This window comes from Mangifera indica, unplaced genomic scaffold (assembly GCF_011075055.1).
Source record: "Mangifera indica cultivar Alphonso unplaced genomic scaffold, CATAS_Mindica_2.1 Un_0073, whole genome shotgun sequence".
In the NCBI taxonomy this organism is placed as follows: Eukaryota; Viridiplantae; Streptophyta; class Magnoliopsida; order Sapindales; family Anacardiaceae; genus Mangifera; species Mangifera indica.
The window spans coordinates 121485-136977 of record NW_025401165.1 but is presented as its reverse complement, the minus strand read 5'-3'; the positions used below and the strand labels follow the sequence as shown (position 1 = coordinate 136977).

General features: G+C 31.1%; 1 pseudogene; it reads left to right on the top strand.

The window, feature by feature from the left end:
• The first annotated feature begins 301 nt into the window (after positions 1-301).
• LOC123207349 lies at positions 302-5799 on the top strand (annotated as a pseudogene).
• Positions 5800-15493: the final 9694 nt, after the last annotated feature.

Genomic DNA, 15493 nt, shown 5'->3' with positions numbered 1-15493 from the left:
TTCAATTCCATCATAACTCAGTAACTCAATAACGCTGGCATTTCGGTTGTTATCTGGCTGTTCAAAATTAAGTTTAACCATAATTTTAAATTATTTATCAAATTTATAAATTAAAATTTTTTAATATAAAATAAATTAAAATTTCGAATTTAAAATTAATTAAATTAAATTTAAATTCAAACTTAAACTTTATTATATATAACCGAACAGAGGTGAAACTTAATCAATTTAAATCTATTTCAACCTACCAATATGATGGGTAATAAGCTGAAATTATCCCTCTCTCTTAACGAGCTTCAACTTCGCCTCCCGTACTACTAGGCTCTGTCTCTGCGATCTATCAATTATTCCGAGCTTGCCACCGAGAAAATAAAAGACAGAAGAGATGTGGCGCTGCGTTTCTCGTGGCCTTCGCTTACCTCTCAATTGAAACGTTCGATCTCCAATGATTCTGTTAGGTCTCACATTTCCAGATTCTTCTCCTCTTATTCTGTATGCTTTTCTCTCCCTCTTTAGTTTTCACCTCAATATTAGGGTTTTGTTTCAGTTGATGTATTCCCTCCTTATTTTATTCATGATTACTGGATGATGTGTTATGGATTCTGTTGGATGATCATATTATTTCATTTTTCTTTCCAATCATTATCTCGGTTTATTTTATTTTCAAAAAATTTTAAAAAAAAATTGTTAGTTTCATTAACGTCTTATGATTGGTTACATTTGTTTTTGGGGACAGAGCGGGGGATACACCATAGTGGAACATGCATATGATGCTGTTGTTGTAGGAGCTGGTGGTGCTGGCCTGAGAGCAGCCATAGGTCTCTCAGAGCATGGTTTCAACACTGCTTGTATTACCAAGCTGTTCCCAACTCGTTCTCACACTGTTGCAGCTCAGGTATACCAGATTCATTTAAGATTTTGCAATGCAACTGATGTCGCTTCAGACTCGCTTGTTGATTTTTATTAACTTATTTGGTTTTCAAAAGTACGTCATCATATATGAAAGATTTATACCTTTATCTCATTAAACTATTTACAAATGATGGCATTCTATGTGGACATTGACTTGCATCTTCAAGTATTTGTTATTGCAATTGATCTTTGTTTAATTATGCATTTTGGTAGGGTGATATCTACAGTAATTAAACCTGCTGACAAACTTATTCTTGTTTTGAATTTCTTTAAGCCTTTGTTCTCATTGTTCTTCCCAAATATCACATAATTTGTTTATCTGGTTTGTGTTCTTGGATATTTGGTTTAGGGATTCAGATGTGCTGCATAACTTTCAACTTTGGTAATATTTGTGTAAAGAGTTTCATAAATGTAGCATGATGATATCATCTTCATGTCACTAGCTGGGTTTTTCCTAATTGAGACGGGTAACTTTATACAGGGTGGTATAAATGCTGCATTGGGAAACATGACTGAAGATGACTGGAGGTGGCACATGTATGACACAGTCAAGGGAAGTGATTGGTTAGGTATGTCAACTGTGTATTGTCAAAATTCATGTCTTGTGCATGTGCTAGGTGACACGGGAAGTTTTAGCATTCAAACAATGAAGATAGTTTTTGCTGGGTTTTTTATGTCTTCATCTGTACTCTACCCATTTTATTAGCTCCTTCTTGGTAAAGAGAGTAAGATGATATTTTTGTTGTACTGTTCCTTCATGATGGTTTGCTGTTGAATTATAAATATAAAAATTGTTAAGTGGAGGAAGCAATATAGATACTGTGAAAAGCTAAGGACTTGTTGTACGTACAGATACATGCTCCTCTTCTAGTCATTGGGTGCATCTGGTGCTTTACAGTTCAAATACTACTTTAATTACTTTGGCCAGGTATTAACATGCAAGGGAATTATATTTGAACAGGTGATCAGGATGCCATTCAGTATATGTGTAGGGAGGCACCAAAAGCTGTGATTGAGCTTGAAAATTATGGTTTACCATTTTCTCGAACAGAAGATGGAAAAATATATCAGCGTGCCTTTGGTGGTCAAAGTCTTGACTTTGGAAAAGGTTAGATGGGAAAATTTGAAGTTGGAATGTCTATCATCAATTCAGATTATATGCATGGGTAACTTTTTAACTTTGGATTTCTCGTTGTTGTTATAATGACAGGTGGGCAGGCATACCGTTGTGCATGTGCTGCTGACAGAACTGGTCATGCTTTATTGCATACTCTCTATGGTCAGGCTATGAAACATAATACACAATTCTTTGTGGAATATTTTGCTTTGGATCTATTGATGAGCAGTGATGGTAAGTTAGTACCATAGCAACTTAAAACTTTCATCATTAAATCTTTTCTTCTTCTTGTTGGTTTGTAGGGATTAATGTTTGGCCACTTAAGCCAAAATGCAGAAGCATAACTAAACAATTATTGTGAAGAATAACTAAAGAATTATTGATTATCATTGATATGTGTTGTACAGGTACATGCCAAGGAGTAATTGCATTAAACATGGAGGATGGAACACTACATCTGTTCCGTTCTGCTTCAACAATTTTGGCCACTGGGGTACTATACTTGTGAACAAAGCTTATTTGACTACAGATAAGCAATATCTTTATATCATTCATTTGTTTTTGTTTTCAGGGATATGGTAGAGCCTATTTTTCTGCAACCTCTGCCCATACTTGCACAGGAGATGGCAATGCCATGGTTGCACGTGCTGGGCTCCCCTCCAGGTTTGTTTTGCCGCTTCCTGATCTTTAAGTTGGCTCTTTAGACTCGTTTTCTTGCCATTATATTTATCTAGAGTATATTTTTGCTTCAGGATTTGGAATTTGTACAGTTTCACCCTACTGGCATTTATGGGGCTGGGTGCCTCATTACTGAAGGTTGGTGCTTCTAGTTCATATCAAGATACTATCTTGTTTTAGGTTAATATATTCATGTTTCTGAGTTTTTTTTTATTCGAATGCTCTTTTTCAGTTGAGATTGACAGATGTTATTTCTGATTTATCTTCTGTAGGATCCCGAGGTGAAGGTGGCATTCTAAGAAACAGTGAAGGTGAACGGTTTATGGAACGGTATGCCCTACTGCCAAGGATCTTGCATCAAGAGATGTTGTTTCTAGATCCATGACCATGGAAATCCGAGAAGGTCGTGGTGTAGGTATGAGGCCCTTCTAGAATCAAATGAAATTTTAATCTTCAAGGCAAAAGTGACAATCTTCTGTGCTCATCTGTTTACAGGAAAATGCATGCTTTGAGAAGTTGAATAATGGATTTGTGATAAAATGAGCATCAATCATTGATTATACATAGATTTAGTCTATGAATTTTGGTCATATCGTTTTACATTTTCCTGAACTGTGAAAGTTCAAGCTATTCCTAGTCTGGTTTCCTTGAATCAATTCTGTCATTAATTGTGTATCTGTGATGCAACAAATAGTTTGATTTTTGCTGTTAACAGATATGCCTCATGCAGACAAGACAATTATATGTCATGCAGAATTATATTTAAATTGACTTTGTTGATTTTGGTGGAGTAACTACTTTCAACAATATCTAATTTCCACATCTTCGTTGTGTATTTTTGAATAATTTTGGTGATAATATCCAACAGGACCTTTGAAGGATCATATCTATCTCCACTTGAATCACTTACCCCCAGAAGTACTCAAGGAGAGGCTTCCTGGTATCTCTGAAACTGCAGCTATCTTTGCTGGAGTTGATGTTACAAAGGAGCCCATTCCAGTTTTACCAACTGTGCATTATAATATGGGTGGCATTCCCACTAATCACCATGGAGAGGTATAATCGAAAAGGAAAAATAGCATATATTGGTTTATTTCTAAAAGCTAAAACTTCAAATTTGTATGATTATTATTCTATTAAATTTTCATGGTAGAGCTAATATAGTAGTTAACTTTAAATATAAAGATTCAATTGCTAATCTTTAGTAATTCAAGGATTTACATTGTTAATGTATTTGAGAAATCAGCAGTGGTTTTGATTTTTATTTTATAATAATTCTGCTGTTTGTATTGCAGGTGGTTACTATCAAAGGAAACAACCCAGATGCTGTAGTTCCGGGACTAATGGCTGCTGGTGAGGCTGCCTGTGCATCAGTTCATGGTTCCAATCGACTCGGTGCAAATTCTCTTCTCGACATTGTTGTTTTTGGTCGAGCTTGTGCTAATAGAGTTGCAGAGATCCAGAGACCAGGCAAGTTTAATGTCCAGAAGTGGCAGATAATTATTGATGATATTTGTATGACCAATTAAGGATGTTTTAACCATTGTTGTGCAGGGGACAAACAAAAGCCATTGGAGAAAGATGCAGGTGAGAAGACCATTGCCTGGCTGGACAAAATTAGAAATTCAAAAGGCTCAATCCCAACTTCAAAAATTCGGTTGAATATGCAACGAGTAATGCAGAATAATGCTGCTGTGTTCCGTACGCAGGATACACTAGAAGAAGGTATCTTTGAGGAATAATTGTCATTCTCCCTTGAGATTTTTGTGCACTCCACACCTCTCTCTTAATAACTCTTTTATCCAGCTTATTGAGAGAATAAACATCCAAGTTAGATGAATTTGAAGACTAGACCTCTTTTGCTTAGTTGAGTCTAATTATTGCCTAATTGCTTATGGGTTGAACCTACCACTTGTGTCATAATCCTTCAATCATCCCTTACAAACACTCTTTAATTCCCTTTATGTCTGTGTTGCTTCTGCAGGTTGTCAATTGATTGACAAAGCATGGGAGAGTTTTCATGACGTTAAGTTGACGGATTGTAGTTTGATATGGTAACATTTTTTATGCATAAGAATGTTGATGGTTTAGTGTAACTTATTTGCATTGTGGTATTGATCTTTTGATTGCTAGGAACTCTGACTTGATAGAGACTTTAGAATTGGAGAACCTTCTGATAAATGCATGTATCACCATGCATTCTGCTGAAGCCAGAAAAGAAAGCAGAGGAGCTCATGCACGTGAAGATTTTACGGTCAGTTAGTTTCTTGTTGTCTAACAATGTAGAGTGTCAATTGTTATTCTGTATAATAAAATTAGTTGCTGTTGCTGTGGCTGTGCAGACAAGAGATGATGCAAACTGGATGAAACACACCTTGGGGTAAGATACTATCCTCTACTTGCTTTTAAGAGGGAAAAGTTGATTAATTTGTTGAAATTTCAAGCATTGATTGGGGTGGTTAAGGACCCATTTGTTTCAGTTGGAGTTTGAAGTTCATTTTTCCTGCTTATTAAGTTGTTAAGTACAAGCATACTCATTCTGAAACTAGGTGGGTTTGGGAAGAAAGTTTAGAGAATTCACCTGCAACAGGAAAGCTAAAATTAATGTACTAGAGCTTTTGATAGTAATCTTGAGAAATTCAGTCGGATTTGGGTATTATTATTGTGTTGGGTTTAGGTTTAGGCTATGGAAAATTTTTATATAACAATAAAATTCCGTACTGCCTTGTGCTGGCTAAATCAGATAAATTTTAACCAGTCATTTTTCTCCTACCTTTTTTGACTTTTTATGAATTTAATTATAGTAACATTCATTGTTATGCAAAATATGATTGGCAGATATTGGGAGAATGAGAAGGTCCGACTGGATTACAGACAGTTCACATGAATACATTAGATGATGAGATTGAGTCCTTCCCACCCAAAGCTCGTGTATATTGATCCATTCCCCACCCTCAACCCAAAATAAGAAAAACAGATGAGCTTTTACAGGTGAGTTTTTCTAGTGAGGAATAAGCTTTATGATTGCCTGAACAACTGAACAGGTGTTATTGATTTCAGATAATGTTAATTTCATAATAAATTATGCCTTATTTGTTATTTATTCTGCATACTGAAACATTTTAAAAGCAGATTACATAGTGATTCCTGCATTCTCAATAGCCTAAGCTGGTTTAGTTAAATACATTTCTAACTAATCTAGTAAGATTATCTTAATTATTAGTTTTTTTTTTAAATAAAGTAAATTTTTGGGGAGAAATTAGTTTTAAAAAAATTGTTGGGCAATTCAAACTAATTGATTGGAAATTGCTGGTAAGACGATGTAACAATGTTGGTTATAAGTAGTTAGGGTAGTTTTACTTGATTATTTATTATATTAGAGAATTCATTTGTTGTTTGGAGGCACTTTTATTCTGAAAATATATATAATATATAATTAAAAGCAATATTATACATATTCATTTTCTGTATGCAAATGATACACACTTATACGTCATAATGTGAGTGAGTGTTACTTTATCTTTAATTCAAAATTATTTAATTACAGGATGGCAATCTATTTGTGTATTCAAAATAATACATATGATTTTATTACATAATTAAATGATAATATTCATCGGCGATGATCAATTGAGAAAAATACAAAATGAAATGTTGAGAAACGGCTAACGTGAACTCAGGAAATACGATTATAATGTAATAGTTGCTGAAATTGGATTCCGCCAGAATTCTAGCTTTGCTGCCAGAATTATAATGTAATACGATTATAATGTAACGGCTAACATGAACTCTGTTACGGTTGTCTTTTACAAGCCAAAGCAATAACTCAGCAATTGATTATTAATTCTATTAAATACATCTTTTATATATATACAATTAATTATTATTTTATTAAACTATTGATAACTGATTCTATTTCGAAAATAATTCTTCGCAAAATTTTTTATTGAAAATGATTTTTCTACACTAGCAATGGCGGAGGGAGGTTGGGTTGAGGAGAGTCGATTGACCTTTCTTGATTTTTTTTTTAAAAACCATAAGTTTTTATACATATACAATTGGGTCCCTTATATTATGTGTACAATGTTATGCTTCTTACACAAATCTAATCCTTTTTTAAGCTTTTTGAGTCTTTAGAATGCCTATAGTTTGAGTAATCTTTTATTTTTAAAAAATAAAGATTATCATAAAAATATATTATTAATTATAAATCAATATTATATTGGATTAAATTAACATATATAGATAATTATTGTATTTAATAGGTTGTAATAATAAAATATTTTTTTATTAAAAAAATTTTTGAGTGCATTTATTTCGAATAATTGTTTATTATCAAAATTGAAATGTTAGTACAAATATATATTCCCTTAAAAATCAATAGGTATAAATTGATAATATGTTTAGATGAACTGGTATGTATAAATAATTATTGTGTTTAATTGATAATAATAAAAAAATAATGAAATATTATTTTACTTATATGTACTTAATAAATTAAACAAAATTATAATTTTTAAAAATTACTTTTAATTATTTATCACGTCAACTTAATAATAAATTATTATTATAATATTTTATTATTTAATAAATTAAATAAGATAATATTAATAATAAAAAATAAATGATTGGAGTAAGTTTTTATTCCTTATATCCACATACACCCTAAAATATGTTAGAACTAAATCAAATGTGAGAAGTCAAAAGAAAACTAATGGGGCTGAATTGAAGAGTCCAACATCAATAGCTAGAGTTTGCTCACATCTTGATCTTTCAAATTAGCAATCCTGATAGCATCTAATCTATCCAGTATTTGTATCTCGATTGTATGGCGATGAGACCCAACATTCATATAGGACGAAATCAATATCTAATTATAAATGATTAGGGTTGGATTCGAACTAAACCCGTTTACGCTAGAGTTTCAGTTCGATTTGAATAAATTTGAAACGAACCAGTCTTATATGAGCTCGGTCGAGCTCGAGCTATGCACCAAATTTTTTAATTAAAATTTTTGATACAAAACGACATCGTTTTGATCAAATATATTAAAACGATGTCGTTTTAATAATAAAAAATAAATAGAATCGAATTTAAACTGAGTTTGAACTTAGCTTTCATAAACTTGAATTTAAACTCAACTATATATAAATCGAATCGAGTTTTAACTCAAACAAATTCGAGCTTAGCTCGGTTTAAATCCAACCGTAATAATAGCAATTGATAGTGTGGGTGGTTATCTTTGCAGGACACGAGCAGATACAGTTTGGTTACCAATTTCAGTTTTGTCTTGACCAAGGGTAATTTTGTCTGAAACGAAATACAAACGTGGAAAGTAGTCAAAATTGATATGTAAAAACAAAATTATAACAAAGTTACAGTTAAAAATGACAATCCGTAATAAAAAATCTCACTTGAGTTAAATTATGTTTTTAAGAGCGGATTAAGTCAAATTTTGAGTTCAATAATCACTCTTATAATTGATTAATCAAATAAATTAAAATTTTAATTTTAATAAAAAATTATTGAAAACTTTGATTTTACAAATGAGTGAGTATAATAATTTGTTGTATTTATTTTAGACATTTCAGTTGTGCTGGCCGGCCGGTGGTTCAATCTAAGGCACGAAAAAGGGGAAAACGCTATTTTTCATCCAAATTTTAATTTAGTCTTAAAATCATAATTATAATAGATAAAAAATTTATAAATCTATTTATAGGGTAATTATTATCAAAATTTTTAGTTAGAAACAGAGATAAAGTTGTTATTTTACCTTTAAACCCTGAAATTTTAAAATTTATATCATCCTCTCTTTCAAGTTTTAAAAACTAACACTTTATCTCATTCTCAAAATTTAAAAGTTTAGATTTTACCTCTAGGATTTGTCTCTCATCTCCAACCACCACATTCTAATGAAAGGTCGGTTACTCTTCACTTATCTTCCAGATTTGACCACAAAAAACAACAAAGGACAACCTTAATCTGGACAATGAAGGATCATCCTTCATTGGATAAGACTGTCACTTTTTCTCGATCACCGGTCATATTCCTTAAGTAATCGGAGTTGAAACCTAAAAAAGGGAGAAAAGTGAATTTTTCAAAGTTTAATCATAGAAGGAAATTGTTAGTTTTCTAAACTTAGAGAGAAAATAATATAAATTTTAAAAGTTTTAAGGTTTTAGGGTAAAATGATGATTTTATTCTTGTCTCTAACTGAAAATTTTAATAACAGTTAGTTCATGTGTGAGTGTTTATGTTTTTTTTAAATCTGTGGTGGGTATACTTTTGAAATTTGACTAAAACTTGGGTAGAAAAAGGTCATTTTTCCCACGAAAAAATGACACAGTTCGGAAGAACATGACCTTTTGTGTAACAGGTTGTGTCATGGGTCTAGCCAATAAGCCATGAGCCGATCCAATCAGACTTGCACACTATTTACATAATAATAAAAATTAATTAATTAATATTTATTCTTATATTATAAATATTTATAAAATATGAAAATTTTAGATTTAAAAAAATGAGTTGAATTCTTTAGATTAATCTCATATATATGAGATAACCAAAATTTTAGTTTAGTTGAAATATGATATTAAACATTTATTTATAATAAATGAAAGAAGTGAATGATTCTGTTCTGTTAGATGTAAGTACAAAAATATCTCACATTTAAAAGAATACAATCATTTACTTCTTTCACTCACTATAAATAAAGATTAAACAAAATGAAATGTTAAACTAAACTCAAGTTTTGGATCTCACATTGGTCAGAGTAATCATAAGAACTCAACTCATTTATTATAAATAAGTTTATTTTCTTTTTAATCACAATTTAATTTCCTAACACATTTTTTAATTAGAAAACATAATTTAAAAAATTATTTCTTTATTAAAAAACGGGTCAACCAATTAAAAGCTTGACTTTGGTTTATAACGCTTACGAGTTCAAAAATTTTGAGATAAATTGATTAAAATGATGTATTTCGATTAATATATATCGAAATAATATTGTTTTAATATTGAATTAAATTCAAAATTTAATTAAAGTTTAAACTTGTACCGACTTTAAATTTAATTTCTTTTGAATAAGCAGAGCTTAAACACTTTCAAAGTGAATTCAAATTTTATTTTATAAAAGTCAAGAAAAATTTAAATTCAAATAAATTTAAACTCGATTTGATTCAAATCTCCTTATCTACAAACTAACTTAAATAAGATTTTAAAAACTTACATTCTTCCATGTTTTACTTGAGAAATTGCAGAAGATTTTTTCTCCATCGTTGAATGATAGCTCAGCCTCAATTCCACACTACTTATAGAAAATTTAAAAACTAAATTAAAAAACAAAAATAGTAATTATCGTGGATATTCGGTCGTGTGGACCAGATCAATATATGATATTATCTAAAATATAGCATAAAGTTTAATTAGGGGACATGTAGATGAATGATGCATACCAAGTGGGTGTCTGTCTGAGTATTTTATTTTTAATTAATTATAGTACAATTTTTTAAACTCTTTTCATCATTATCTTCATGACTCCTTCTTCCTCCTCAACTATTTAATTGATTTATTTAGTAAGCAAATTGTCTTCCACTACCGACTTGATTTGAATTTCTTCCAATCATAAATCGTTGGTGTCGCAGTGATGGTACTACCTTATAAATACTCCCAATTCCACTGGATTTTCCTTTTATTTATTAATTTTATGCACTTTTCCATCCATTCTGTCTACTGCTTCTGCTTCTTCGACTCTCCACGCTCCATACTATTCAATTAAATATATGGGCGAAGGATTTATTCCAGTCCAAAGTTTACCTTTTTTTTATTTTATTAATTTTTTTAAATATTTTTAAATTTTAAATACTTATCTATAAATAATTAAAATTTATTAAATTTTTAAAGTAATTTTATTTCCCCTCTTAGAGTTTCAATATTTATGGCAGCATTCTCCAACAGGCAAACTAACCCGACCAGATGGCTCCTGGATGGTACAACTTAGCCAAAATAGAACTTGGACTTAATAAAGTTAATGTTAATCAACATCATCTCTGTCATTTGCACGCAAATTTTTCACTTGAGTCATCAAAGTTCAAGTCCCAAGAATCCTGCACAAGTAAACTAATTTTTTTCGAGCATCTAACACAACATGGTAGGTCACCGTGCCGGGTTACAATTCAGACATAATTGCTAGCTCCGAAAATTTGCAGACCCGACAAACCACTGAGTCGAACAGCTTTAATGCCTTGGTGGGGCCATCGTCAGCAGCCTCACACCTTGAAATGGGAAGAAGGTAGCTGGAGCAGGGCATGTACTTTATAATGAAATAGGCATAAAGGGTGTGTTTAGATTTGTCAGCGGCAACGGCGAGGGCGGTCGAGGTAGTTGGGATGAAAGCGGTGGAAGTGGCGCTCATGGCGGAGAGGCGTGACAATGGACCGGGCGTAAGGGGCTCAAGCATGACTTCTGGTAGGAGAGTAGAGAGACAGAGAGGGTAGTGCAAGCGGGGTTGGGTGTATTAATTTAATCCAGGCTTCTTCAGTTTTTGTTGGACGGAAGGAGAGTTAAGGTCATTATCAAAATGGAGAATTACTGGATAGTTTGGAGGTGAAGAGACCCAGTGGAAAGGAAGCGTGAGTGGAGGGAAAAGAAGGAGAAGATGGAAAAGAAGTTGTTATATTTATATTATAATTTTACAATATATATTCACTAAATAGATAAAATTATTTTATATTTTTTTATTACAGTTGATATCTTTCAATATTATTTGTTAATTTAAAATAAAATAATATAAAAAAATTATATTAGAGTTAAATTTTTATATATGAAATTTATTTAATACGATATAAAACTAAATTAAATAATATTAAGGTTGACAGATGAAAACGCAAATTACTATGCACTAACTTAAATATTTAGGGAAGTATAATTTTTTAAAAATAAATTACAAAAACTTTGAAGGATAATATCAATAATTGAAATCTTTATTACATATAAGTTTATCTTTATATAGATATAATTATTGATATTACTCTTAATTTTTATTTAAATATTTTTTATATTATTCAATAATAAAAATAAGATTTGGTTAATAAGAGTTTTAGCTTGTTTTAAAGGTTTTGATATATAATTTTAACACTATTTGTAAATAAGATAAAAAATAATATTATGTATTATTTGGGATAAGTTAGTGAAAAAATTAAAATATTAAAAAAATCTTAAAAAGTGAAAATAATTAGTCATTTTAGATCTATTTGAGTTATGTTGAGTTAATCCAAACAAAAAAGTTAAGATTAGAGTTCAAAATTTTAAATATAATTCTAATTTAATCAAGGTAAAGTTGAAGATTTTTAATTTAAAACTTGAACAGATATACAATGATAATAACGACCAATTATACCATTTTATTATTATATATAAGTGAAATAATATATAAATACAGTAAATCTTGCGTTCCTTCTCCCCGCAATATATTTGTAATCGTCCAAAGGATTTATTGCCACTCAAGATTTTGGTATATTCACACATTCTCGTCCGCCAAATTTTGAAACTCTAAGATAAAATTATTATTTAATAAAAAAATATTAAAAATTAAAATTTTATATCATTCTTTTTTTAGTTTAAAAAAATAATAATTTTTTATTTAAAATTTAAAAAATTTTTTTTCTTTTTAGAGTTTTTTCTTCTCTTTTTTCGTGTTTGTAATCCTATCAACGGCTTCATTTTCCCACCTATGCATTGGTTAACTCTCTTTCTCTTCGTCTTCGATTTCATTTCATCAAACTGGCCAAACCAAACGACATTCAGTTGCTCCCAATTTAGACATCAACTTTGGTTGCTCCCAATTTAGACATCAACTTTGGTTGCTCCCAATTTAGAGTGCAAACTCTTGTAAGCATCTAGATATGTATTTTCCTCCTAAACCCTTATGTCTATTTTATCTCTTCTCGTAACTCTTTTTGTTGAAAACAAATGGGGCACTAACATAATTCGGTTTTGACATAATAAAATCAAAGATAGAGAGAGAGAACGCAAACCACCAAAAGGGTGGGAAGACCCAAAAAAAAAAGAAAAAAAATTCTAAAGTAAACTTTTTGAGTATTTGAATAAAAAAAATTACTAATTTTTTAAATTTAAATGATGAATGAAATAATTTTTTATTTTTTAAATAATTATTATTAAATGATATTTACACTTTTTAGACTATAATTAAAATTTTTAATAAAATTTGAATATTTCGGTTTCGAAATTTGTAGAAAGACAGATTGAGAATACGTCACACCTTGGGTACTATTGGTATTTAAAATCATATAGCAGAGATACAGGTTGCAGGCATGAGGTCACATTGTTATGAGCAGGTTGATGTGATGACTTGGAACTTCCAAGGGTCATGATTGTGTCACCTTCATTAGTTTTTGTCCCATGAAATTTCAAGGATAATTTATAATAACTAGCCACCGACCCGAGCCAACTTGTATGGGATCATTGACTTATCAACTGAGTATTGTAAAAATAAAATAAGTTAGAATCATGTAGTTTTTGGTCCATACAGAATTCGCCCACTGCAAACTTGAATTGTGTATATAATCTTATAATTGGACCGGAATATTACATGGTGCTCAATTTGTAGTCAAATTATATAATTGTTTAGTTACCTACTCAGTGTATTACATTAGCCATTTTCATAATTCAATAAAATTAGGTACATACTTTAATTTAATTTCTACCTTGGCTTATTTTTTCGGCCAAATCACTATTTTCAACCCAAACTTTGATGAATTAGAGACATTATCGATTTTTCAAAACTTGTTTGTCAACGCTAGATAATTAATCATAATGATTATCTTAGATTATATGGAAGATGAGAAGATGTTGAAGGTCAAGAATTTGGCATCGATGTCCCTCTAATCACCCTTGCCCAAGATAGATTGGATGGTGTTTTGTGTCATACTGAAAGATAAGACAAACAAAAATACCTATAATTGATTACTTCCCTTGGTTTGAATTTGAAAGAGATGAGCAAGTCGAGGTGTCTATGATGGTTTCATATATCGACATAATTTTATTAGTCTGAAGATATAATTTTATTGTTTCCAAAATTTGAAGATTATTGGAAAATAGTTCTTATTAAAAAAAAAAAACTTATATTTCTAATTTTCCTAATAAATTTTAATTAAAAAATAAATAATTATATATGGATAATAAATTAAAAAAAATAATTTTTTAAAAGATTTTAAATGGTAAATTTGTTACTTATCATACTATATATATAATTTTATAAATAAATAATAATATATTATTATATAATTAAATATTATTTTATTTTTAATTTTTAATTATTAAATCACATAATAACATATAACATTGGATACGATCTATTCAACTAATTTGCCTCAATTGTACGCGAACATCAAAATTATATTTTATTAGAACGAAAAGAAAAGAGAAAATCGATATAAAATGTGAATTGATGGTAATAGAAGCACTTAGAGTGGTGTGTAAAGAGGCGTAAAATGAAAAGTTGAGATAAGTGTTGATGGGTGGGGACGCAAAGATGGACCACTACAATTTCGTATCCAATCATCCAATCAATGCCTGCGATTAAGACGTCTAATTTTGTCTACAAGTTTTGTTACAAAATATAATACTTGTTCAAAAAGTCATCTTATAACCATTATTAGACCTTTGATTCAACAGAGTTTTCATACACTTTTCCACATCGGATTGCACCTTCATACACTTTGATGAAGATGGAAACTAAACACAAGAAGGGAGAGGTTTGAAGTGGAAGAAGAAATGGTCATGGGGGCGGTGTCGTTTTGTTAGATGTAAATGCATGTTTACCGCGGAGACACTACTGCGGAGGCGTGCACAGGTGTAGTTGCTTTCTTTCAATAACCTAATGTTGCCTTGCTTGGCCTTGCCTCCCCCAGCTCCCGTCAAAATATCATACACCGTTGCTTTTCCTCGGTGGCTGCATTTTGGTTGGTCTAAGATTGATGGCCTCTGTTCGGACCCCACTGTACCGCTTTCACTCCATTGCTCTCTGGGAATTTTTGGACCCATTAACCGCCCAAAAAGAAGGGCCCCTCACCTCTATTTGACACCGTCGTACACTTTATCTCTGTTTACAGCAAATTTTCACCTTTCTATTATCCTTTTATCCTTACTTTTACTCTTAATCGTCCTCCTGAGCCAAATATGTCAAAATATACTTGCTAATTGTCCTATACAAGTACATTTGTTTACCTATAAAACGACAACACTTTGATTATTTACACGTGTTAATATTAAGAAGCGAGTGTGCTTGAATCTAACTATGAAGTATGACGTGTTTGTGCATAGTCATTTTCAGTAACTGAGGAAAGGCGTAGTGTTATTGTGATGATGAAGCAAGGTAGATCTGTAAACGGACGGTGAGGATTGTGTTTCAGTTACCAAGAAGATCAGAGAGGATTACGTCATATAGACGGCGAAATCGACGCGCCGTATAATATCGACGTCTGTGTTGGGGTATGTAGGACCCACTCCAATGTCAAGACCCGTACAGAGCGGGAGGAGCAATGAAAGACACGTTCATTTACAGCACTGAGGTGATGTTTTCATATTGAGAATTATGGTCCTACCTTTATATGAAGCCACGTCATACGTGCCGCACTAGTACTGCGACTTGAGATGAATAAAGAGAAGCAGGTTCTCTGAGACTGAGAGCAGTGTAGATAGCATAGGGTTTTCATCATTTCGCTTTAATTATTTTATTTGAAAATTTTGTCTATTTGATCTAAA